This window comes from Choloepus didactylus, chromosome 27, assembly GCF_015220235.1.
Source record: "Choloepus didactylus isolate mChoDid1 chromosome 27, mChoDid1.pri, whole genome shotgun sequence".
Lineage (NCBI taxonomy): Eukaryota > Metazoa > Chordata > Mammalia > Pilosa > Megalonychidae > Choloepus > Choloepus didactylus.
The window spans coordinates 23,067,287-23,094,174 of record NC_051333.1 but is presented as its reverse complement, the minus strand read 5'-3'; the positions used below and the strand labels follow the sequence as shown (position 1 = coordinate 23,094,174).

Here is a 26,888-nt window from a genome sequence, read left to right as displayed (position 1 = left end):
TCACCAATCTGAGTCATCCCTTACCCAGCAGCTCGCCCAAAGCTAAAAACAACTGGCACAGACGCTTAACTGCCCCCACTGGCTGCCCTGCCCAGGGCTCCAGAGAAGGCCTGGGAGGGATGTGGGAAACCTAGTTCTGGCCTCCATCCTGCAGGGCAGTGGCCCGACGATGTCCCACGGCCTCTCTCCTGAGCAGGGCACCTGCTGGCTCGGAGGCCCTGAGCATGTGTCATGTGCCACACGCTGTGGGGCTACTAAGATCAGGGCTCAGAAACACATCGGAAAGCCATGGGGCACTGTATGCAGTTGCTGTGTGCACCAGGGCCTCTGGGGAGAGAGAATGGGTCCTTCAGGGAAACTGAGACAACTTCACGGAAAAGTGGCCATTTCAGATGAGTAAACATTTCAGTAGGCAAAGAAGAGCAGTTTCCCAGGGAAGGGAACTTCACAAGCAAAGTAGCCAGAGAAGCAGGAAACACCTCCCCGCCCCACATTCAGACCCTTCCTGAGAGACTCTGCTGAGAATAAAATCCAACTCGTTACCTCTGGTCAGGACCTGCCCAGCCCCAGCTCTGTCCACTTCTCCGATTCGTCTCTAACCACAGAGCCCCACGTTCCCTTCACTTCACTCAACCAGCTCTTTCCACCGCAGGAACTTTGCGTGTGACTTACCCTCTGTCCAGGATGCTTGATCTCTAGGCCTTCCCTGGGTTGCCTCCCTCAGACTCCCAGATCTCGACTCAAAAGCCTAAATAAAATTGCCCATCACATTCACCTGTGGTACTTTCTTCTTAGCACCTACTGCTCTCTGAAATTGTCATAGATAATTGTTCACTTATTCATCACCTGCTCCCCTAAAGTATACAACTTCCACACATGCAGGCATCTTGTCTGTTTTGTTCACTCTCTTCAGAGGCTGGAACAATGTCTGCTAACAGTAAACAGGCCTCAGTAACTAAATAACTATCTGGGGAATGAGAGGGAGGGAGGGAAGGAAGGAATGGCTCAAGCAAGCTCTGTCACGGGGAAACAAACTAAAAGACACAATTTGGCCTCTCTGTGGACTGTGGCACCAATCACACGGGAATTTTGTGGCTGTATGTCCTTTCTAAGAGTTTGTGATGCAGCATGTGAAATATAGCTCAGGTAGCTGGAGCCAGGCAGGGAAGATGGGCTCTGTGTGGAAATCACTGGTCATTTTCCACACTGGGATGGTCAGCAGCAGTTGAGGCCTCCAGGCCTTCTCGGGTGGGGTCCCTGAGATCCGGGGACTGGGCAGCTGATGGAGGGGAAGAGAGGAAATTTGCTCTCCATTGCAAGTGCTGCGGGATGCTTGGCACAGCCATTGATGATGTGGTCTTTCCTCCAAGGCTCCAGACCTGGGAACATTTTGTAAAAGAGGCTTTGGAATGAAGCTGTGTGCTGGCTTTACAGAGCAGGCTGCAGCACGACCCAGCCGGGGTCTAGACAGGACCCCAGCCCACCGCATCAACCGTATCGTGCATGGGAGGTGGCAGCTCTTGGCATAACCCAGCTCAGACTCAAAACCTCATCAGAGATGGCACACACCCCAGATCAGTGCAGGCCCAAGGACAGATTTCCCACCTGCACAGGAGAGCTCTCAACGAGATTCCTTCAAGGAGGAATGTGTTCATGATGAAGAGAAGGATGTGAAGAGAGGAGCCAAAGCAGCACATTTAAGTCACCGAGGACCCGGGAGGCCAAAAGAGGGTTTACTTTGTGCATCAGAAGCAGCAGGGGGTCTGGGTCACCTGTAGATGACTTCACAGCTCACAGGGACACCTGTTGGATAAAAGGGTCTGCAAATATTTGCACTAAGAAAGCCTCAAGCACAAGATCTTTCAGCTCAAGGTCAACTACCTACTAACTTTTGTTGAGTTTGGGCAAATGAAACCAGCCCTCAATGACCTGATGTCCTCATCTGAAATACCATGTCTGCCACTCCCCCTGCCTTTGGATCACTGAGAGAATTACACAAGGTCAACGTGCTCCTATGACAGGTGCTCAGCACATACCTGACCCTCAGGTTATGTTGAAGAACTATTCATGTCCCATCTTCCTGATACCCCTTCTACCTGTCTTTCAACGTCACATCCAACAAAAACCCCATGAGTTCTTGGGTCTGACATTGCACCCGCATGTCCCACCTTGGCCGAAGGTCAAGTGTCCTTGGGTCACCCACCCTGCCCACCCCTCACCCTCTGTTCTCTTTCCCTGGTCCCTCCACCCACCCATCCATCCCACATGATCCTCCTTCTCTCTGTGTATCATTACCTATTTGGGATTCTTTGCTGTTTTTTCCTCATTCCAGAAGAGTAGATGTTGGCACCCCCAAAGTCTGCATTTGAGAAGCTGATATTCGGGATGACAGAACACCAGATTTGGGCCACACAACAACACAGAAAGTCCCCATCCCCCAGGCTTTATGTAGTTGCCCCTCTCCAAAAAGGAATTCCAAAAGGGAAGCTGGCTGTAGAAAGAACATTCCAGAAGCACAAGCATCAAAGTCTCGTTTGATCAAAGGGAGCAGGGTGGAGAGGGAAGAGAGCACCGTCTGCAGAACCCTTTGTATTTACAGTCTGGGCAGGGAGAAGTCGGGGCTTGGGGAAGTTGGGTGTTTCCCTGAGGAAGCAAAAGATGAAGCGTCAGTGTTTTGTTTGGAATTGATAATGATGTCAGTTTCAGTTATGGGCTCACTACAACAGACCTGGGACATATTAACAGCTCTTTAATTGAATTTGGAAATAAGGAGGGTTTTAAATGGTCTTGTAACTAGTAGATGCACCAGTCCCCTCAGTATTAAATGGAAAGAGCCGGAACACAGCATTCCCCCAACTGGCTCACACACCCTCCACAGGCCCCCAAATGCACTTTGCGGGGAAATCATTATCGTTTCTGATCCCATGGGAGCTGATGAGAAAGTTTAGACCTGGTTGGTTTCTTCGTTCTGAATGAGATGCCTGTTACATTTTATTACAGGAGGAACACCTGACTGTCCCACCCAGAGAGGGGACCCCATCCCATGAGTCCGCAGGGCTCTGCTCCAGGCCCGTGGCAGCCACACCGGCACCTGCCATCTGATGGGCTGCCAGCTTTTCCTGCTGGAAGGTGCATGTCCCAGGGCTTGGACCCCGGCCGGATCCTGTCAGAAGCCTGGGCACTGGACCCAGCTCCCAAAACAGGACAACTCGGCAAGCAATCATTTGTGGAATACCCAAGGAAATGAATGGCTCACCTGTGGGCTTTTCCTTTTGCCTTTTTATTTCCCTCACCGTCCCCTCTCCCTTCCACCTATTTCCTCCGCCATACACTCTCGTATCAACCCTTAGGCAGTCTCCCCCAGAAAATCCTTAACTATCTAGGATGCCTCCTTCTTTATCTATCCCATGCCCAAATAGCCACATACAAATACACATATTTAGGCACACATACCTGCATAGAGGTAGACATACACACATCACATACACATATGTTACACATCTGGGGGAAGGAGAAGGTTGCAAGATTTAGCAAATAACAACACAGGACGTCCAGTTAAATTTGAATTTCAGATAAACCACCTGTCATTCTAAAAGTTATTTTTAAATAATTCATTGTTTATCTTAAATTCAAAATCCAAGTTCAACTGGGCGTCCTGTATTTTAACTGGGAACTCTGGGCAGAGGGCAGTTTTCTTCTTCCAAAAAATCTGATCATAGTATTCGCACACTTTTCTCACATAGCGTCCTGGGGAGATCTTGCCAAGTCTGCAGGTACAGCCCCAGGGCAGTCTTTTTAGTGGATGCGTAATATTCTGTGGTGTGGCTGCTCCACACGTGCTGGGCAATCACCCACGTTTGGTAAACCGCCACGGCAGTGTTGCTTAGTAAGCTCCTGCCTTCAGCAAAAGGAAGAGAGGACAATAGGATTGGTTCTGCCTCGCCCCGCTGCCTTATATTAGCTGTCATGACAAAGTCAGACCCAAGGTCCACAGAGAAGAACCCTTCACTCTATACAGCCAGTCCCATGAGGCCCCATGGCTACCCAGGGGACCTGGGTGGAGAGCAGGAGGACAACAAGATCTGTGAACTGCCCCCTTCCATGAAGGAGCATGACGATGGAAACACTGAAATGTCTCCAGCTCGAGTTTGAAATATGCTCAGATGTAGAAATTCAGACCAACCTGTTTGCCAAAACCCACCCCAACATAATTATTGGGCACAAAGGCCCCCTCCCCCTTTTATCAGTCATATCTTTAACTTCATCCTCTCTGCTGAAAACACAAAAATAAAAAAAAAAAGAAATACATAGCAGCTCTGTTGACATTACAGCTACAGCCTAAGCCTCATTTTACCAGCCATTTAACTCCCTCTAAGGACCCGTTCAGAGACACCGGCATGCTGATGGGAGCTGTACAAAGGTCAGTGATTTGGAGGCTCTTTCCGACAATTTGCCAGGATTTTGGCATTTGTAAGCATCCATAGGACAGCTCTCTAGCAAGCTGACCTTGACAGCGAATGGGATAAATAAACCTTCAATTTACCCCCTCCAGCTCTCTGCGAGCCGGGCCGGTCCCCGCGGAGCCTTCACCTGTCCATATCGTTCAACTGCCTGCAACTTCCAACTGACGAACCTCCAAGCTCTGCGGCCCAGTGACAAACACCATCTCACAGATAAGGCTTCCGAAAAGTCAAAGCCAATACTGCTTCCATTGAAAATTTAATGCCAGCTCCATCTTTGCCCATCATTCTTCCGACTGTTGCACGTGTCCCAAGAGGCCCTTGAAGCTAAAGCACTGCTCTATAACAGGTAATGACGTGGCATTTAATGATACTGTCCAAAGTGATCCCGGTCTTTGGGAAGTAATGTGCACTCATGTACCAGATAAGCACCGCCAAACGTACTGAGCCGCCATATCTTTCACGGCCCTGTCACCAGATACAATGTGACACATCCTCGGCCATTGTACCTGCTCCTCCTCCGACCCAGCCATCAGGCAAAAGGCACGCACTTCCAGAGCGGAGCTCCAAAGCGTTGAGGGGATGCAGACAAAGGTAGGAAGGTAACGCATCCGTAATTAAGTATTCACAGCCTCTTTAATACTTCAGTGCTCTTGGATTTGCTACTGAAATCTGTGAATTATACCTCATTGAAAAATGCCCTTAATCGACTCTGACATGTTTTATTGGAGGCAGAAAAAATGTTTCAGTATGATAGATAAGGTTAAAAATGTTACTACTCTGATCATTTACTCCAGTGCCTGGCGAAAAAACTCCAAAGCCAAAAACCATTTACATCATTCATCGGATGCGATGGAAGGGAAAAAAAAGAAGCCTTATCTGACAGCCCATTTTAGCTGATGGGACAAAGTGCACATTTTCAATTTTCTGACAAAGTTATGTTGTTTATGCAGATAAGGAGAAAAACAACTATAACATTTCTACAGTGTGCCACGAGGACCGGAGCTGTGACTTACAGTGGAAAGTGTCTCCGAGCCACGCGGCACAGCGGACAAGCCGTCACCCCCGCGGCGTCGGAACAAATCGCGCAGTGCGTGTCTTCCTCCTCAAAGGCAGCTGAGGGTTTTCAAACAGCCCCAGAGCCCCGCTAGGATGTGTCACTGACAACTCTACAGGTACAAAAAGTCTTTCTCTCCTCAGCATCAGCCCCGAGAAGTTGCAAGGAGGACCATGGAGACTACCAATAGAGAGTTCCCGTAGAAGCTGGTTTTTCACAGAAACATGGAGTCTTGCTGTTTCCTCTGCAATGTGGCTCCAAACTTCCAGAGCTCTGTCTTCACCTCCGTGAGATGGGCTTCACGCAATCGCAATAACCTGCACCCTGGGCAATAACCTGCCAATCCTGCTGGCCCTCCATAGGCATTCACCCAGGGGCTGCCTTGTCCCAGGCTGCACCCACGGGTGGTCGTGGACAACCTCACCTTGCTCCTGTTGCAGCGGTTAAGATCGCTGCATGACGTGGTGGATACGTGCCCAAGTCCTCGCTAGACTTGTTGGGGGAAATCTCAGGTCCATCGCCAGGCAGCTTTAGGAGCTGGTGATTAACTCACTGTGCATCTACATCCTGATCTACGAAAGGGAGAGGATGACAATGGTCACCTTCCCAATGCCTTAGGAGCAGGTGCTGGCACACGACGGGTGCTGAGGGAATTTCCATGGCAGACTGGGGGTTCCAGAACATGTCACCCACATTCCATCAGTATTTTCTCAAGGTAAGTCTCTCCTGCAGGCCAGCTAAAGACAGGATTGTGTTACAAGTGGACTCCTGCCCACTCGGATGGAAGTTCCTTGTAAACCTGCAGATACTCCCCTGCTTTGTCCATGTCTGGGGGGAAGAATTTCAGCAGATGGCTTTCTTGTCGAGGTCACCGGGGGTCAGATAAAGCCAGAAAGTCCACGGGAAAATGGTTACAGATCAGACAATGCGATTAAACAGTGAACAGTAGGGAGACTGAGAGGCGAACTACCAAAAACTTAATTTTTACTTCCTCCAAGTCCATCATCCTGGGTGTCCCATAAATTCCTCCATGCCTGGACCACATGGGGCCAGGTCACACGGGCTGGCTGGGGCTTGCAAAGTGCATATGGTTTTTAAACTTCTAGTTAGTTGTCACTGCTGAGCTCCAATGACAACTGTGCACGACTTTAGGAGACAACATTCCCACAGACTTGCAGATGGCACGCCCTAGAGCTGGGCAGTGCTCACTAGTCAGCAAACGACACTGAACACTAGCAACCAGTATTTTAAAAGTAGGAAATTTTTCACATGAAAATACAGATTTCCACTGCCTTTGGGAAAAAACAGCAGATTATTCTAGGCCTACCTACTGTTTCTACCAAAAGTGAGAAGAACATTCTGCAAACTACCTAGTTAGTACTCACTGAGACGGTCAAGGCCATGGGGAACAAGGAAACACTGAGGGACTACCACGGCCCAGCAGACTCAGGTGACGTGAGGGCTCAGCATAATTAACATGGAATTTTGAACTGGGTCCCAGAACAGAAAAAGGACATTTGTGGAAAACTGTGGAACTCCAAATGAAGCCTGGATTTGAGTTAGTTGCAACACAGCGACATTGGTTTCTCAGTTCTGACACATGTGCCTCGGTAATGTAAGATGCTAACGTTAGGGGAAGCTGGGTGCGGGGTACACGGGGATCTTCTGTCTTAGTTTGCAACTTTTCTGTAAATCTAAAATTGTTCCAAAATAAAAAGTTCATTAAAATTAAAAACAAAACTGGGAAGAAGACCTAAACAAAAGTGACTGTGTATTTCTTACACAAGTCCCACCTCATTCATTGGTGAATCATGCCTAGAGCCTGGAACCTTTGGAATTTGGGACCCCCACCCCCACCCCAAGATGATAAGAAGCAGCAACACCCCAAGTGATGCTGTGTATACTCTGGCTGGAGATCCCTGAGCATCACAATCAGGGCTGCCCCTTGCCTTGGTCTGGGGTCTGTGTGATGGGAGGGAGGGAGGAATGTCAAGGAAAGCCCTTTGTTTTCTGGAATTATCTCCCACGTCCACCACTGCCCAAAGGCAAGGCTTGGCTCTCACGCTGACCATTGTCACTTGCCAGAGCTTTCTTCAAACACTGACCACTCTCCGTCCTGGCTGCCCTGCTGCAGAACCCCACGAGCCAGGCTCCCGTGGGTGCCCCTGCCCCAGAGCAGGACCATGGGCTGGAGAGCCACCAGGAGGGGTGAAGGAGAGGTGCAGGCATCCAGGTTTGAATTCTAACCCGCCAGTGGTCTCAAATTTTAGCATGCATCAGAATCACCTGGAGGGCTTTTAAAAACCCTACCCCCAGACTTTCTCATTCGGCAAGTTTGAGGTGAGGTTTAAGGATTTGCATTATCTCTCATATTCTCACTGAGGCCGACGCTGCTGGTGCCACACTTTGGGAACCACTGCTCTAGCCAACAAAAGCCTTATCCAACATGTTTATAGCTTGTCCTTATTGTTTCTGCGGAGCCCCTCAGTAAACCAAAGAATAGTAAGCAAATGCTGAGGCCTCAGGGAGGGGAGTGGTTTGACATCTTACTAACGGGCAGCACTGTTTTATGTTAACATCCCAGAAGCCCAATGGTGGAGCGCACCAGTTTAGGAGTCACTCTGAACCGTATTCGAGTCCTGACATTGTCGTCCACCAACTTTAAGACCCTTTGCAAATTTCTTAACCTCTCTGGGGCCTGAAGTCCTCATTTGCAGAATGCAAATCATAAACCTTTCTTTGTAGGGTATATTCAACCTACGTGTGGGTGATCCCTGAGCTTGATCTTCACCCCAGAATATACCCACGGGACCCCAGACTCTGCTGTCACCCCTTGCAGATATTGTGGGCATTTAACACGTGAATCTCTATAAGTTAATTCCCAGCACCCCTCTTCCCACACCTGCTTCTCCCACAGTCCTCGTCATCTCAGCTCTGCAGGCCAAATCCTGCTACCCAATCTGAGCCCAGTGGCCTCAGTGCTCCTTGCCATCACCATCGCTCTACCCAACAAGCCTCTCATGCTTCTGGGCCCACTTGCAACTCCATGCCCTCAGGGGCTCTCTGCAGAGCCAGGAATGTCCACACCCACAAAACCCAACCAGGCCTGGACAGCAAAGTCAGCCACACCTGGTGCTGGGAGAGGATGCAGACAAATTCCCTACTGCACCTTCCCCCAGAGGAGTTGCCACAGCAGCCTCACATTTGCAGACTTCACCAGCTGACCACAATGGGCCCAGGAAGACACAGAGGACTGTCCTCCAAGGCCCAGCTCTGAGGCTTTTGTGTCCTGCCAGATGGGACCTCCCTGCTCTGAAGGGCTGCAGTTTGGGTGTCTCTTCAAAAACATTTATGATGTCCTTCTTCTATCAGAGATATCTTATCCAGTCCCCAAGGGTGAGACTGGGAACTCTGAGGCCTGGGGCCTTGACCATTTACTCCGCCCCACAGCCCCTCACCCAGGGCCGTGCAGAGCGTCCCAACTCTGAGGACTTTAACCTATGCCAGCTGGACTCTCTTGATGCAGTCAAACATCATTTAGTCAGCACCTGCTGTATGCAGAACGCTTTGCCGAGCACTGCAGGGAACATGGAAGCATTAGACAAATGTCCTGCAGGTGACAGGACTGGTCACTGAAGAGAAACATCGTCTGGGAAGGCCCCCAGGATGGGGGTGGGTAAGAGGACTTGGGGATGGTAAGATTTCATCAGACACGGTGGGAATTGGGGCAGAAAGAGAAGGGGTGAAGGGGGAAGGAGAGAGCTCCACAGCAGGGCAGGGCAGGTGTGGGGAAATGTCCTTGGTTTCTGGAGCTTAGGCCGCGAGCAGGGACAGCCACAAGTCAGAAGTCTCCCCCGACCTCCCAGTGAGGGTGCACGGTTCAGAAGCACGCAGACGGCACGCGAGCCAAAGGCGTCCATCAAGCCACTGCAAACCCAGGTGCATCCCCGACCCGGCCCCCTGGGAAGTGACACCACGGAGTCGCTTCTCCACAAATCCTGTCACCATCCTGTGATTGGCAGTTACCGGGCATTGCAATTTTTGCTCATTTAAATTGTTGGTTTTTTAAAAGCAGCCACCTCAGTGTTTTTAACCCCATCTTGAGACTTCCTCAGTTTGAAGTTTGTGTTATTACTGCGTAAATTCACGTGGAGCCTCTGACCTGCCTCCGTGGCTGGCCTCCTCCAGCCGGAGCCTGAATGCTTGCGTTTGGAGCTCAGCGCCACCATTACCTGTGGGTGCTGGGCAAGCTTCGTGCCTTGTCGTCCTCATCTGTTAAATGGAGATAACAATAGCATCCACCTCACAGGGCTGTTGTGAGGTTTGAATGAGTAACACATGTGAACAGCTGTACACAGACCCTAATACATCCTAAACACTCATATTAAACTCATGAAGGCTGTCAGGAAATGGCCCTAACAAACAAGGCTAGAAACAGGCCATGGAGAGCTTTAGGAACCTTCCGAGCAAAAGCAACATCCTTCATGCTGCAATTCAGGAGAAAACAATCCCCACAGGTGGCATAAGTTCACAGTGGACCCAAAGGCTGGCTCTGTAGGGAAAGCCTGGTGCAGGCCGTTTCAAAGAACTGAGGAAGGGTGAAGGGTGAAGGGGCCTCTGTGATTGGAAAGTGACGCATCCCACAGCCGCTTCCCCAATCAGCTAACCACTAGTGTCACCACGGCCTTGAGTCATTGCAGGAAAGGCTTGACAAGTCAGTGTTGTTTGCTAATATTTTCTCTACCCTTAACCTGACCAAGGAGCCAGCAGGTAGAGGATCAGCTCCCCAATCCCACCCCTCACCTCCTAGCAGTCAGACCATCCTCCATCCTCCGCCACACTTGGCTCCAGGACCCTCCCAGCTCCCCTAACAAGTCTTCCTCGCATTTCTGCCAAATAGGCCTAGCTTTTATAGAGTCCGTGTTTTGTTTTGGTTCAGAAATATTGTAATGAAATGAGTATATCTTTCTGGTTATTAATTTTCTGGCTTTCTTTTCTTTTTTTTTTTTTTTTTTTTTTTTTGCTTATTTATCTAAATGGAAGATGTTTTATTTCCTAAGCAGCTGCTATATGAAGTGTGAGGAGCAATCAAAAACCCAGCTCTGTGCGTGGCTGAAACCCTATCAGCTGAGGTTGAAAGAAACATCTTTCCTCTTGCTAGAAAGAAAAGGAAAAAAAGTAAACAAGAAAACATTTGATTATGTTTCAGTTATTGCCACATTGCTCAGGTGGTTGCTTACTTGAGTCGGACGGTCAGGCTGGGCCCCCGAACCCAGTTCTTTCCCTGTGTCTGTCGGGCCCTGCCTTCCAAGAATGGCTTGGCTCCCAAAGCTGCTGCAGAGTTGGCTGCACACTAACGCTGGAGACTGGACTGTGAGTGGGTGGGTGGCAAATCCCCAGAGCCAGCAGGAGCTAAGGGGATGGAAGAGGATGGGGCGCAGGACTCAGTCAGGGACAGGTCAGGGTGGCTTGCTGTAGGAGCCGAGGGCCAAACTTCCTCAGAGTTTACAGAGGAGCTGCCTTCAGGCCCTGTCCTGGTCACCAGTTTGTGACTCTTGTCTCAGATCAAGACAGGGGCCAGGCTTGATTCACTTGGACAGAGAAGAAGCCCGTGAGCGCTTCCCCTATATCCTTAAGCATCTAAACTGTCTTACACACCAGGGCAGGTGGGTGCTTTAGAAACACACCTCACCACCCTCATTGACAGGTGAGAGGGCTGGGGCTCTGGTGCCCAGGAAAGGGGAAGCACAGAGGCCCTCCAGACCAAACTCTTGATGTCTCTAATCCCTGCTCTACACAGTTCCTCTAAAAAACCAATGCCAGAGACTGGCGGTTTGATGTGCTGAGCCCTCGAGCATGGGACTTGCCCTTATGAAGCTCATTACCACAAAGGAGAGTCTAAAGTTGTATGTAATAGTGCCTAGGAGTCTCCCCCTGAGTACCTCTTTGTTGCTCAGATGTGGCCCTCTCTCTCTCTAACTGAGCCATCTCGACAGGTGAACTCGCTGCCCTCCCCACTACGTGGGACCCGACTCCCAGGGGTGTAAATCTCCCTGGCAACGCAGAGTATGACTCCCGGGGATGAATGTGGACCCGGCATCGTGGGACTGAGAGTATCTTCCTGACCAAAAGGGGGATGCAAAATGAGACAAAATAGTTTCAGTGGCTGAGAGATTTCAAATGGAGTCAAGAGGTCACTCTGGTGGACATCCTTATGCACTATATAGATAACACCTCTTAGGTTTTAATGTATTGGAATAGCTAGAAGTAAATACCTGAAACTACCAAACTCCAACCCAGCAGTCTGGACTCCTGAAGACAATTATATAATAATGTAGATTACAAGGGGTGACAGTGTGATTGTGAAGACCTTGTGGATCACACCCCCTTTAGTGTATGGATGAGTAGAAAAATGGGGATAAAAACTAAAGGACAAATGGGGTGGGATGGGGGGATGATTTGGGTGTTCTTTTTTCACTTTTATTTTTTATTCTTGTTCTGGTTCTTTCTGATGTAAGGAAAATGTTCAGAGATAGATTGTGGTGATGAACGCATAACTATGTTATCATACTGTGGACAGTGGATTGTATACCATGGATGATTGTATGGTGTGTGAATGTATTTCAATAAAACTGAATTTAATAAAAAAAAAAAAAAGAATCAACAAATAATTATGATTGAGACATTAAAAAAAAAAAAAGAAAAAAACCAACGCCAGAACATTTGCACATTAGACTGATGCAAACCTCTGCCATGGAGAGGGGAGGAGGCAGGAGAAGCTCAGGTCTAGTCACTTCCAAGACATCCTTCCTCATCTCAGCAGATTTTCTTGAACCCAAAAACTCACACCCTTAGAGGTGGGTGTGCTGGAACCGGGGGTATAAGTTCCATGAGCCCCAGGGCAAAGGAGACATGTCTTCCTGGAGTTAATTTTATATGATGTAATGAGGCTCAAACATTAAGCTTTACATTAAGGCAGACACCAATACATTAATAAATAGAATTCCAACTCTGCCCGACATCTTTATTTTTAAATAACTCACAAAATGTTAGCGAAACTGTACAATTGCAGTAGATGCTATGGATGGTGCCTCCAAGATTCCTTCTTCCCAGCAATGATTGGGGTAAGCTGGGTGTCATTTCCTACCCCACGGGAAAATATCTGACCACAAGTGGAGAACCACAAGGCAACAAGAGCATGTCAGATTGGTTGACACACCTGACCGCCTTAACATCCTGAAGTCAAGTTTGCAGGTGGGGGCCCCAAAACCTGGGCATGGGCTTGACCTCCAAGCTTGGAGGTCCTCCTGTTTTTCCTGCTTGTCATGAACATCCTCTGTTTCACCCTCCCTGTGCTCAGTAACCACAACTTGACTCTCTCAGAGAAGAATCTGCTCAGTGGAACAGATCCTGGAAGCCCTTCTTGGTCTCCAAGGGGTGGGGGGGTTGGTCTTCAGGGTTTGCCCTGCTCTCCACTTCACCCTTTTCCTGTGGAACCTCCCCATGGTTCTGGGCAGCACACAAAGTATCCTCACCCTCCTCGAGGCCCAGCCCCTGGATCCTGAAGCAGCAAGTCCAGCTTGAGAGTCTGGGCAAATGGCCAAGGCAGCTCCCATACTCCATCCAGGGTGGTGTTCAATGCTAAGTACTTCAAACCCTTCTTGGGGGCTCAGTTAGGTCAGGGCCTGTGCTTGGCTCTGTGCTGCATGGACCTGATCGGGGCACAGATGTCCTCCCTACTTCCAACACAGCCACCTCGCAGGTTTTGGGGAGGCAAGAAGGATGGAAATCGGGAGTAAATAAGCATCAGGGGCTGACTCATAGGGATGAGTCTCCTGTCATTGGTTGACGGATGGGAGTTGGCCACCATGAATTTTAGATTCCCCTTTATTCTGCCTTTCTTGTTACTTTACTCAGAACACACGCATGCACGCATTCATGTATGCACACACACACATAAGCGAGCAAAACTCAAGAACACTCTTCTCAAGCTTCACATGGTTCCCAAAGTCTGCTTCACTTGAGTCACTTTCTCAGGACTCTCCAGTTGCCACACAGACCACTGTTTCTGCCACTTTCACATGTGCCCGCAGCCTGGCCCCCACCATCTCGTCTTCCTTTCGGTGGCTACTGCCTTTCTTCCTATTGTTGTGACAGGAAGGCAGCTCTATGGGGCCAAGGGAAGTGGGGAAGGTGAAACCAGGGGGCCTGGCCTCTGGTTCCAGCTCTAGTACTTAGGAGGAATCACATGCCTTCCACGAACCCCTCTTTCTCCTGGATTGACACTGGTTTGGCTGGCATCTGTTTCCCACTGCTACGAGATCACAGGATTAAGTCTATGAACTTAAAGATTACTGGAGTTAACTCTTTCACCTTGACAAAAACACACTGCAATCATTACGGAGTTCCTGCAACTTTCTGAACTTCATGCTGTCTGCTGGCAACTCAGCACCATTACCCCCTTCTATGTATCAAAGGGGCTAGAAACCTAGAAACTCACCTCCTGAAATCTTGGATGTGGCCAACGAGAGACATTTGTATTTAAAAGACAGAAGCTATATCTTTGCTCCTTTACTAGAAATGGACAGATGCCTGGGCTTTTCAGAAACAAAATTTTGTAGCAGCCAAGTGCAGCTAAGTGCTGGAGGCAAATGTAATCATTGGTGGGGGTTTCTATCAAGGTATTTTCCCTGAAAGCCAGTGGCACACCTGAGAGCCAGCAGCAATCCCCCTGACCTTCTCTCCTCCAGCTCTTCCAATGGTTTTGGAAGCACCACATCCCCTGGATTAAATCTCTTCCAACCTGAAATACCCAGAATGATCTCTGAACTATCTGATCATGAAAAATGCCAACCACCGCTTGCGTATTTATTCCAGTGTATACTGCAATGATCAATCTGTTTTGATATAAAACAGGGTAAGGCTGCCCTTGGAGGCCTGCCTTGGCTCTTGGCTGCGTAAATGAACGACGTGGCAGCAGCAGCTCAATCACAAGCTTCTGAAACATACTTCATCTTTTGTCCTGTTTCACCCATTGTATCACAAGAGTCTTGAGAGCAAGAAAAATATCTTTTTCTTTTTTTGTACAAATTAAGTTCCTATATAATGAGTCTCAAAGAACTATCCAAATCATTGTTTTGTATTGTTAAACACCGCAGGCAAACATGCGTCACCCTCTGAGAATCTGAGACCTATGTTAGAGAGATAATTTAGCATGAAAGCGGCCACAATGAAGGAATTGAGCTGGTTTCCCTGAGAACGCTAGCGGAGTTACTCCAAGTCGGGGCGCACAGGAGCGGGTGAAGATTCAACTCTACCCTCATCTGGCTCTGCTGCTCAGTGTGCCATTTTCCACGTGCATCGGACTTCATTCATTCTCCTTCTCCTTCCCCTCTTAAAGGATGGATAAGTAAAGGGTTGAAGATGTGTCTGCAGAAGGGTTCTCTCCCTGAGCTCATCCAGAACAAGCAGAGCTGACCAGATGCAGAGAAAGGAGGACAAAAGGAAGAACAACTTCATCCCACAAGCACTGATTTGCGCCTCTCCTGTGTGCCAAGAGCGCTGTGCTAAGGCACTGGGGATACAGGAACGGGCGAGACAGGTGGGCCCACAGGCCTCCCCGTGCTCACAGCTGAGACAGACGATAAACAAGTATGTTTATCACTTCAGTTGGCAACACCTGCTGTGAAGGAACCAACCAGGTGATGTGACAGAGTTGGCCGGGGTGGGGGGGTTGAGGGGGATGGTCCTTAGACATGGAGGTGAGGGAAGGCCTCTCCGAGGAGGCAGTGGTATGAGGGAGCCATTGGCAAGGAGAGCTGGAGGGGGAGCAACCCAGGAACGAGGGACTGGCGGGCAGGGTGAGCTTGGCGCGGTGGGAGGACAAAGAGAAGGCCCGTGTGGTAGACCATCATGAGAGAAGGGGCAAGTAGCTGAAAATGAGGCCAGAACCAAAGACCAGGTTAGAGCCTGCTGGCCTGACACATACGTGGACGGAGTTCAGATTTTATTCCAAAGGCTTGGGAATTGGAGGGTTTGAAGCAGCTCCCAGCAAAATCAGGATTGGTATTCTCTCCCCATACACAATAATCCTCCTACCAGAAAACCAAAGTCTTCCCATCAACCGCAGTACCACTTTGTGCTTCCCAACCCCCACGTCTTCCATTCTCCGGTCCACATATCCCCTTCACCACACCTTGAGACCATGGCTCCAAGCCTTAAACCAGCATACTGAACCTCTCACAGAACTCTCAGGTTTGCCAGGGCCTCTTTGATTCATAGCACCCAGAATTCAAAGCATCGTTGCAGAAGCGCTCTCTCCAGCCCCAACAGAAGTTTCCACTTCCTCATCCTGGACTTAAGTTAAGGCAACCTCTGGGCAGATCAGTGTTTGTCAGTAATCCCATCACAGTGAGCCATCCAATTACAGCAAATAGCACCTCGTGTTTTGTTAGACCGCACATACAAAGGCTACAGCCTTTCCCACCTGTCCATCGTCCATTCATTCATTGGTTCATTAAAAGAAAATTTGCTGAATACCTGCTATGGGTCAGGCCCCGTGTTGCAGTGAACAAGGGAGCCATCCGTTTTCTGTTGTATTGGAACAAATTACTGCAAACTTAGTGGCTGAAACATCACAGATTTATGACCTCATAGTTTCTGCGGGTCAGGAATCTGGACACGGTTGAGCTGGGTGCTCTGTTCAGGGTCTCACCAGGCTGCAGTCAGGTGTCAGCTTTCCAGGGCCACGGGATCATTTGAGGCCCAGGTCCTCAACCAAGCTCGCAGGCCATTTGCAGAATTCACATCCTTGAAGTTGCAGGACTGAGACTATCAACTCTTAGAGGCCACCTGTTTGTTCCCTGACATGTGACCCTCTTCGCTACACAGCAGAGTCCTTCAAAGCCAACAGGAGAGTGTCTCTGCTTCTTCAATTCCCTGACTCCTGGACCCTCTTTTAATGGAGACATCTGATTAGGTCAGGCCCACCCAGGGTCATCGCCCTTTTGATTAACTCAAACTCAACAGATTTGGGACCTTCATAATATCTGCAAACTCCCTTTACCTTTGCCATATACTGCAACCTATTCACAGCAATGACAGCCCATCATATTCACAGGCCCACCTTCACTCAAGAGGGGTGATTATATAGGGCATGTCAAGCATGGAATCTCAAGGTCTCCTTGCACATCACCCTAATGGAAATTTCATTCCAGCCAGGGAGACCAACCACATCCTGTGATTGAAAAGATGGTAAGCACCACCCACGGTGGGTGGCTGGGGGCAGGGGGAACATCTCTGCTCCCTCCCTGGCTGCAGGAGAGTCTGGGCGAGTGCCATGTCTACCACTGCCAGCCCCCCACCAGCACAACCACTCAGCCTCCTCTCTGCTCACACATGCTCCTCACAAAGTGGGTGACAATGGGCAGTGGCTTATTCATCATTTAAGATTGCAACTTTCTGTTTTCCCAAACACCCATTTTAATGCCCTGACATTTCTGTTCAGCTCATAATGTTCTTTCAGTTGTTCACCTGTCCCCCCGATCCTGATCGCCTTTTCTGCTGAATTATTGGCCCTACCTGATCCCGATGTGCATTGCGTACGGAAAGGCTTGGCCACATTCTGCTCACCCTCCGCTCAGCCAGATTTCCAGTGACGTGTGCTGTGTCCACGTCAGTCACCTGCCACGGCACCTGAGGCTTCTGCTCCACTCTCAGGGTAGAAGCTGCCTGAAAAAAAAAAAAAAAACAAGCCGGGTTAGGTTTTGTTCATCCATGCAAACATAAGCCAGGATTCCTTCTCTGCCTTTCCCGGTTCACAATCAAAGGCCAACTTCCAGAATCCGTAGGTGGATGGAATCACCTCATCCCTGATGCCTGGCTTCCCATCTGCCCCCTGTCTGGTACATCACCAGGTGCTGCCACCAGCCCCTCACCACCCACGCTGCCTTCCCTCCAGGCGGGACTGCTCAAGCGCTCTCCGACTGGTCTTCCTGCTCCCCTCCCTCAGTCCTTTATCATATCAGAACAGGATGGGCTCTTAAAATACAACTGGCGTCTCAGCACTGCCCTGTCAGCCTCCCCTATGGGGCTTCCAATTGCACAAAGAACACAAGCTCACCTTGTCTCCAGGGCTACACAGCCTGGAACGATCTGACACTGGCCACTGCCCCACCCTTCTCAAGCCCTCCCACCCCAGGTGCAAGACATGCAGGTTTTCTTTCAGGTCCTCATGTTCTTTTCCATGGCAGGGCATGGGCATGTGCTAGGACTGCTCCCTCTCACCCATGTGGGAAAAGGATCAATTTTCAATAAAGGATGTTGGGACAAATGGCAAGTGGACATGTTTGAAAAAGTAACAACAACAAAGTTTAGCTCTTGCATGGATCCTCCCAAGCCTATAGACTTTGACTTACATGTCAGTTTTCCAAGTAGAACTCCCTAACCACACCAGCTAAAACAGGCCCCTTCTAATCTCCATCTTCCTCATTTGCTTCTTATTAATTGTCATAGTTTTCAGTTATTTTATTAATTTGCCTATTTATGGTTTTTCTTTCCTCCTTACTAGAATACAAATTCCAGAAAGATAGGGACCACAGCAAGGTGGCTCGCCACTGAAACCCCAGTCACTATTGAGTGTGAACTCAATAACCATCTGTGATATGTAAGAATGAATGAATGAATGAACATCAAATATGCATCTGTGAAAAATGTAAATCCATTGTATGATTCCAAATCTAAAAGGTTAGGAAGGAGAGTCTTATCACACCCTGTATTAGAAGGCATTCCAAAGGTATAATAATTAAAACAGTGTGTCATTGTTACAGGAATAGCAAAACAAATCCATGGAATAAAATACAAAGGCAAGTAAGCAAACATATCACACTCCGTATTCAAAAAGTTCCATTTGAAATCAGCAGGAAAAGAAAATATTACTCAATAATCAGTTATGGGACACTGTCTCTGTTTGCCAGGGCTGCTGGAACAAATACCACAGATTTGTTGGTGTAACAACAGGAATGTATTATCTCACACTTTTCAGGGCCAGAGGCCCAAGATCAAGGTGTCGGCAGGGCCATGCTTTCCCTGAGGTCTGTAGTGTTCTGGTGGTGGCTCATCTGCAATCCACAGCTCAGTGTCTGCCCACTCACATGGCCCTCACTCTCCTGTCTGTCTCCTTCTGACTGTGTAAATTTCCTCTGTTTACAGGGACTCCAGCAATATTGGATTAAGGCCCATCCTGATTTAGTTTGGCCTCACCTTAACTAATAACATCTTCAAAGATCCTATTTACCAATTGGTTCACAGTCACAGGACTGGAGGTTAGGATTTAAATAGGTCTCTGTGGGGGCATAATTCAATCCATAACAGACCAGTAGATACCATGGAGAAGAATAGGCTAGAGTCCCTACCGTGTACAATGAAATAAATTTGAAATGACTAAAAATTTGACTGTAAACATTAAACCATAATATTGTAGAATGAAATTTCTGTTAATGCTAATGTAATCCTGGAATGAAAAAGCCCTAAGCATGATATTATTGGCAGAAGCCATATAGATAATATTGATATATTTGACCAATGTAAAAATGAGAATGTCAACATTAAAACAAACTTCACCAGCTATGGTGGAGTATAGAGATTCACAGCCTGTGTCCCTATAAAACACGTATAAAACTGGACACAGTTGTCAGAAACAAACATCTCAGGACTATGAAAATCATCCACAGCAAAGAACAAGCTGAAAGTGTTTATTCGTGAAAAACTGATAGAACGTTTAGAAACATCAGTGAGAATCTGTGGTCTTCTTGGCTAGAGCTGTCCCTGTCCCCTTCCCCAGCTCATTTGGTACAGGAGCTGGCCATAAAAAACAGCATCTTCACTTCCAGAGGGGACTGACCTGTTTGGAATATAGGATAAGCCACACCTGGTGGGACTGTCAGTAAAAGTAACAAACTCATGAGAAAATGAATGGGGGGAAACCCACCACTCTGCTAAAGTAAAGTTGCATTCCTAGTTGGGGTGAAGGGTGGACTAGCCAGAAATGTAATGGCGAGATCTGGGAAGAGCTAGATAAGCCATTCATACATCCTTGACTGCCTGGAGAACCTCTAAAATGTGCAAGGAAGAAATGAAGAGCACCAGAAATGGTAAAATGTGGGTAAGTACAAAGGACGAGGTAATTATATTTTTCTTCTCTTAATTTCCTCAAAAAACATAAGATTTTAAAGACTAATTATAACATTTTCTCATTGGGCTTATAACATTTATAGATATAAAACATATGGCAATAATACCATAGAAGAGGGGAAAGGGAATAGAGCTATATGGGATCAAACTGGCTATTTTTTTTACTGGAATTAGGTCAATATTAACTTGAAGTATATATATTACCATGCATATTTTAAACCTCCTAGAGCAAACACTAAGTAAAAACAAAACTAAAAAATATATTGTTTAAGAAAACATAGGAATTAAACTGACACACTAAAAATGTTTATTTAACACAAAAGAATTCAGGAAAGGAGGGACAGAGAACCAAAAAGACATGAGACATTGAAAACAAATAGTAAAATGGAAGGCATAAATATATCAATATCAATAACTGTATTAAATATAAAAGAACTAAATACTCCAAACAAAAGGCAGAGACTATCTGACTGAATAAATAAAGCAAGATAAAATTATACTGTATTTGCAAGAAACACACTCTAGACTCAGAGATACAAATAAATCAAAGGTAAAAGGATGAAAAAAGTTATAACAAGAAACATTTACAATAAGATAGGTGGAATGACTACATGAATACCAGGCAAAATAGATTTTAGCCAAGAAATTTTTCTGAGGGTTATTTCATAATGATAAAAAGATTAGCACATCAGGAAAGTATAAACAGTGTAAATGTATCTGCATCTACCAATGGAGCCCCAAGACACAAGAAGAGAAACTGACAGCATTGAAAGGAGAAATAGATAATTCAACAATTATATTTGTAGAATTTGATAACCTCCTCTAAATAACAGACAGGATAGCTGGACAGGAAATCAATAAAGGTATAATTGACCTGAAGAGCACTATCAACCACATTGACCTAGCTGACAATTGTAGTACACTGCACTCAACAACCTAAGAATACTCATTCTTTTCAAATGCAGGCAGAACATTACCCAGGGCAGACCATACTTAGGCCATAAAACAAGTCTCAGTGAATTTTAAATGATCAGAATCATTTAAAGTATAATAACTGGCCACAATGGCACTAAATTAGAAATAAAAATAGAAAAGAATTTTGGAAATTTGGAAATTAAATAGCACACTTCTAAATAACTAATGGCTCGAGGAAGAAATCACAAGAATAAATAGAAAATATTTTTAACAGAATGAGAATGAAAATGCAACATGAAAATCTTGGGCAGGAAGGAAGAGTGGGTGGCAGGATTGCAAAGGGACAGTCCAGTTTATTATCTTGACTCTGATGATTTCTTTGGCGTACACACTGTTAGAACTTATCAAATTGTACATTTTAAATGTGTGAAGTTTATTATATGCCAATTTTACTTAAATAAAGCTATTAAAATTTGTGGGATGCCAGTAATGAGGTACTTAGCAGTAAATTTATAGCATTAAAAGCTTATATTAGAAAGGTAGAAAGGTCTCATCAATACTCTAAGCTTCCACCTTAAAAAACTAGAAGAGAAGAGCAAATTAAACCCAATGCAAGCAGAAAAAAGAAAATAATATCAGAGCAGAAATCAATGAAAATGGAAACAAGAAGACAATAGAGAAAATCAATGAAACAAAAAGCCAGTTCTTTGAAAATGTTAACAAAATTGATAAAATTTTGACTAGACAGACCACCCAAAATAGAGAGAAGACACAAATTACCAAAATCAGGAATGAAAGATGTGTAATCACTGCCAACTCTGCAAAAACTATAAGGATTACACAGAGATATTATAAACAACTTGATGCTAACCAATTAGGCAACTTAGATAAAATGAACCAATTCCTAAGAGACACAAATTACCAAAATGATTCTAAGAAAAAGAGAAAATCTGAATAGAACTATAACAAGTAAAGTAATTGAATTGATAATTAAAAATCTTCTCATAAGAAGTCCAGGCCCAGATGGCAGAACTGATGAATTCTATAAAATATTAAAGAAACTAAACCAATTCTATGCTAACTCAGAAAAAAAGAGGAAAAGGAAACATTTCCCAACTCATTCTATGAGACCAGCATTGCCCTGATACCAAAGCCACACAAAGAATTAAAAGAAAAGAAAATGACAGAACAATATTCCTCAAAAAGATAGGGAAAAAAAAAAAGTCCTTAACAAAATATTAGAAAACTGAACAGAGCAACATACAAAGAAAGGATTAAACAACGTGACTAGTTCAGCATGAACAAGTGAGATTTATCCCAGAAGCACAAAGTTGATTTAATATCTGAAAATCAATCAAAATAATACATGATATTGCTAGAATAAAGTATAAAAAACTTCTGATTCTCTCAATAAATACAGAAAAATATTTGACAAAATCCATACTCATTTATAATGAAAAAAAAAAAAAAACCTCTCAGCAAACTAGGAATATAAGAGAACTTTCTCAACCTGATAAAGGATATCTATGAAAAACCTACAGCTAACATCATAATGACTCGTGAAGAACTAATTTCTCCCAAAGAGCAGGAATAAGGCAAAGATGTCCACTCTACTCTCACCTCTTCTATTCAACATTGCAGTGGAGGACCTAGCCAATGCAATAAAGCAATAAAAAGAAATTAAAAGCATATAGATTGGAAAGGAAGGATTAAATCTCTATTTGCAGATAACATGAAGAGCTATCAAAACTAACAAGGTCACAAGATACAAGATCAATACTCAAAAATCAATGCCCACTTACAGCAGTTAACTCTATCCCTGAATTGTAAGGCCTATCTCTAAACTTTGAGATGCTGATCCCCTACCATATGTTGTCACAAACATTGGGACTGGCAGTTTGATGTGCTGAGCCCTCGAGCATGGGACTTGCCCTTATGAAGCTCATTACCACAAAGGAGAGTCCAAAGTTGTATGTAATGGTGCCTAAGAGCCTCCCCCTGAGTACCTCTTTGTTGCTCAGATGTGGCCCTCTCTCTCTCTAACTGAGCCATCTCGACAGGTGAACTCGCTGCCCTCCCCTCTACGTGGGACCCAACTCCCAGGGGTGTAAATCTCCCTGTCAATGCAGAGTATGACTTCCGGGAATGAATGTGGACCCGGCATCATGGGACTGAGAGTATCTTCTTGACCAAAAGGGGGATGCAAAATGAGACGAAATGGTTTCAGTGGCTGAGAGATTCCAAATGGAGTCGAAAGGTCACTCTGGTGGATATTCTTATGCACTATATAGATAACATCTCTTAGGCTTTAATGTATTGGAATAGCTAGAAGTAAATAGCTGAAACTACCAAACTCCAACCTAGCAGTCTGGACTCCTGAAGACAATTATACAATAATGTAGATTACAAGGGGTGACAGTGTGATTGTGAAGACCCTGTGGATCACACCCCCTTTATCTAGTGTATGGATGAGTGGATGAATGGGGATAAAAACTAAAGGACAAATGGGGTGGGATGGGGGGATGATTTGGGTGTTTTTTTTCACTTTAATTTTTTATTCTTGTTCTGGTTCTTTCTGATGTAAGGAAAATGTTCAGAGATAGATTGTGGTGACGAACGCATAACTATGTTATCATACTGTGGACAGTGGATTGTATATCATGGATGATTGTATGGTGTGTGAATGTATTTCAATAAAACTGAATTTAATTAAAAAAAAAAAAAAATCAATGCCCAGAGGATTGCAGATCTGAATGTAAAAGTGAAACTAACAAAGCTGCTGGAGAATAATATAGGAGAGTATCTTCATGATCTTTTTTTACATATTTTACTGCATTAAAACTAAGAACTTCTGTTCACCAAAGGACACTAACTAAAAAGAGAAAATGCAATGGAGTATTGGAAGATATCTGCAACACATGAAATTAACAAAAGACTCTTAATCAAAACCACAAAGCTGTAAGAAAAAGACTGGTGTCTTAGTTTTCCAGGGCTGTTGTGCAAAGTACCCAGACAGGAGTGCTTAAGCCACAGGAATTTATTATCTCGCAGTTTTGGAGGCACAGAGTCCAAAATCAAGGTGTCTCAGAGCCATGCTTTCTCTGAAGTCTGTAGCATCCTGGTGGTGGCTGGCCCGGAATCCATAACTCCAACTCTGCCTCCACCACGGCCGTCTCTCTCTCCATTTATCTCCTCCTGACTCTTTCAAAATTTCCTCTGCTTAGAAGGACTCCAATCAAATTGTATTGAGGCCCATCCTGATTCAGTTTGGCCTCATATTAGCTAATAACATCTTCAAAGATCCTATTTACAAATGGGTTCACACCTACAGGATCGAAAGTCAGGACTTGAACATGTCTGTGGGAGACATGATTCAATCCGTAGCAACAGGCAAACCGGAATAGACAAATGGGCAAAGCACATGGCCAGGCACAAAAGAGGATATCCAAATGACCAATGAACACGTGAAAAGGTGTTCAACCTCATTAGTCATGCAGGATATGCTAATTAAAATGACAATGAGATACCACTAGGCACACATCTGAATAGCTGGGGGAAAAAACTCACAATACTACTTGCTGGTGAGGTTGTGGAGAAAGAGGAGTAAGGTGTAATATCCATAGTACAACCACTTTTGAAAAATGCTTGGCAGTGTATACTGAAGCTGAACTTACACAAACCCTAATCCAGAATTACCAATTTTAGGCATATACCCAAAAGAAATGCATGTGTATGTGCAAAAAGGACACATACAAAAATATTCAGAGCCACACTATTTATTGCACTAAAAACTAGAAAAAAATGTAAGTGTCTATCAACAGAATAATGGATAAACTAATTGTGGTATTGTTCTAAAAAGGAAAACCTAAAGAGCAATGATGCAGAATGAACCACAGCTACAGACAACAAATACAAAAGAACACAATGTATGATCTCCTTACATTAAGTTCAAAAAACTAAGAAAACTAAACTATAAAGTTTAGGGATGCCTGTTTAAGAGATAAACTATGAAGCAAAGTAAATAATTAAATATTATTAAAGTTGGCATAGTGGTTACTTATTTTTTGCTGGGGGAAAGAGAGGGTGGTGATTGGGAAGGGAGTGTAAGGAGTTTCCAGAGTGCTGCATTGGATAGTAGTTCACAGTTGTTCACCATGTAATTATTATCAAGCTATATGTTTTTGTTTTGTGTAGTTTTCTATACAGGCACTATATTTCATAATAAAAAATTTTAATAATGTTATATTATAAAGCATTGCAACATATATGATAAAAATTAATTTGTAATCAGCATTTGCAAATCAAATAAACAATCGTAAAATAGAGAAACAGGAATTCAAACACTAGAAATACAAGTGTCCAATAAACATTTTTAAATAGTCAATCTCAGCAGAAATAAAAGAAAATGAGTTAATTATGCAACAGATATGCTCAACACTAAGGGAATTTCCATATCACAGCCAGTAAAAAGGATACTAAAAATATTGTTTGTGATATGGAATCAGAGCCATGACATAGTAGGTGAATAATACAGATTATAAAACGATTTGAATATTGGGGGGAAAGCCACTGATATATTAAATGAAAAGCCCACATTATAAAACTGAAAATATATATATATATATCCATTGTTAAAAAGAAATCTACAGGTACACATTATAAAACTGAAATATATATATAATATATATATGTAGATATATATATGTCCATTATTAAAAAGAAATCTACAGGATATTATTTACGTATCTGCAGAAGAACCAATGGGACAGTGTATTTCAAAAGGCTGAGTTACCATCTCTGAGTGGTAAGACTACGGATAATTTTAGTTTTATAATTTTCTTTATCTGTAGTTTCTACATTTTTCACAATGAACATGTATTAGTTACGAATAAGGAAAAAATAAAACTCTTTTTAATGAGACCCAGAACGGTGGAGCGTCAGCATCCGGAAGCTGTGAGGACATTGTGGGGGTGGGGCAGCGTGTTCTTCTGCCCCCTCACCCCCCACCTACTTACCTGGTATGTCAGTGGGAATGGTTTTTTTTAATAAATAAAATAAATGAACACCTAACCCAACTGGCAGCAAAGACAGGATTCTTTGTCCAAATCTCAGTAATCAGGCCAATAGTAAACATGAAGACGTCAGGTGGAATCCACCAGTCAACACAGCAGAAAGCTTCTCAGGAGTAAGGAGGATATTTCCACGTGAAAATGCACAGATTCCTGTGTGCAAAAACATCTACTAGCTATTCTGGCCCTCCTGGGCCTTCGTGGGGTCAAAAACATGGCAGCTAAAAATCAGAAACAGAGTTGGCTGTGGAGGCGCTCCATACAAAGTGATAAGTAAAATCTCCGAGTGTATCGTATAATGCCTTTTTTGCCACCTATCATATCATTTATTACTTTAATTCTCTGTCACTATTAACAGCAGGGTGAGCAAAGACTGCTCTCTAGGCCACTTGGAAAGTGGAAGTACACAGCTAAAGCCCCCAACAAATTAGCATACTTCCCAGGCATGGATAAAGATAGCTCTACATACCCATGGGACCCTCGCTTGCAGGGTGAATAAAGACCCTGGCTTAAATCCTTCCCAGAGCCAAGGCACTCCACTGTTTGGTAATTATTACACCCAGACGTGGTTCACGATTACAGCTTTTCTGCATCTAATAACCACCGATCGGCAACTTTTACACTCTCTCCCTCTCAGTCTCTCTTTCCTCGTGAGCAGGAAGAATTGCCCACCTGCCCCCTGGGACTCCTAGACAAACAATGCGGAGAAGAGGAGAGAAGCCCGGAGGAGACAGGGAGGGAGTGGCTGGACCCACAGGCCCTCTTCCAGGGTCAGAGTCAAACCTGGAAAACTCGAGCCCAGGAGCCCCAGAAAGATTACCAGAAAGATGTCAGGGCTCCCTGGCTCCCCTCTCCCCATCATACATAACTAAAATCCAAAATAATAAACCTGAATTAAGTTCAAGGAAGCCCAACAAAGTTCTGATGTATTCCCATGATAGTCACTCTGATTTTTGAAGTATCAAATTATTTGAAATTTGGTTTTCCTCTTTGGTTACCCGCATTGCGGTGTCTTGGGCACTTTGCCCATTAGGGACACTGGGATGTTTCTGTCTCCCACAGCCCCTTGGAGACAACCTCGAAGTTATGTTTGTTTTCAAAATGCAATGACTTGTATCATGCTGGAAACTGCTTTTGAACAGCAGGCTGATTCCTAAAACTTTCTAAGCCGGGGAGGCCAGGCGCTGACTTTGTCTT

General features: G+C 45.3%; 1 long non-coding RNA gene across 1 annotated transcript in view; it reads right to left on the bottom strand.

Annotated features, from left to right (window-relative positions):
• The window catches only part of LOC119521485, a 61,178-nt gene that overhangs the window by 31,366 nt on the left and 2,924 nt on the right, over positions 1–26,888 (bottom strand). Inside the window, exon 3 of the long non-coding RNA XR_005214362.1 lies at positions 17,098–17,247. This is a non-coding gene — a long non-coding RNA (uncharacterized LOC119521485). The remainder of the gene's footprint in view (positions 1–17,097; positions 17,248–26,888) is intronic.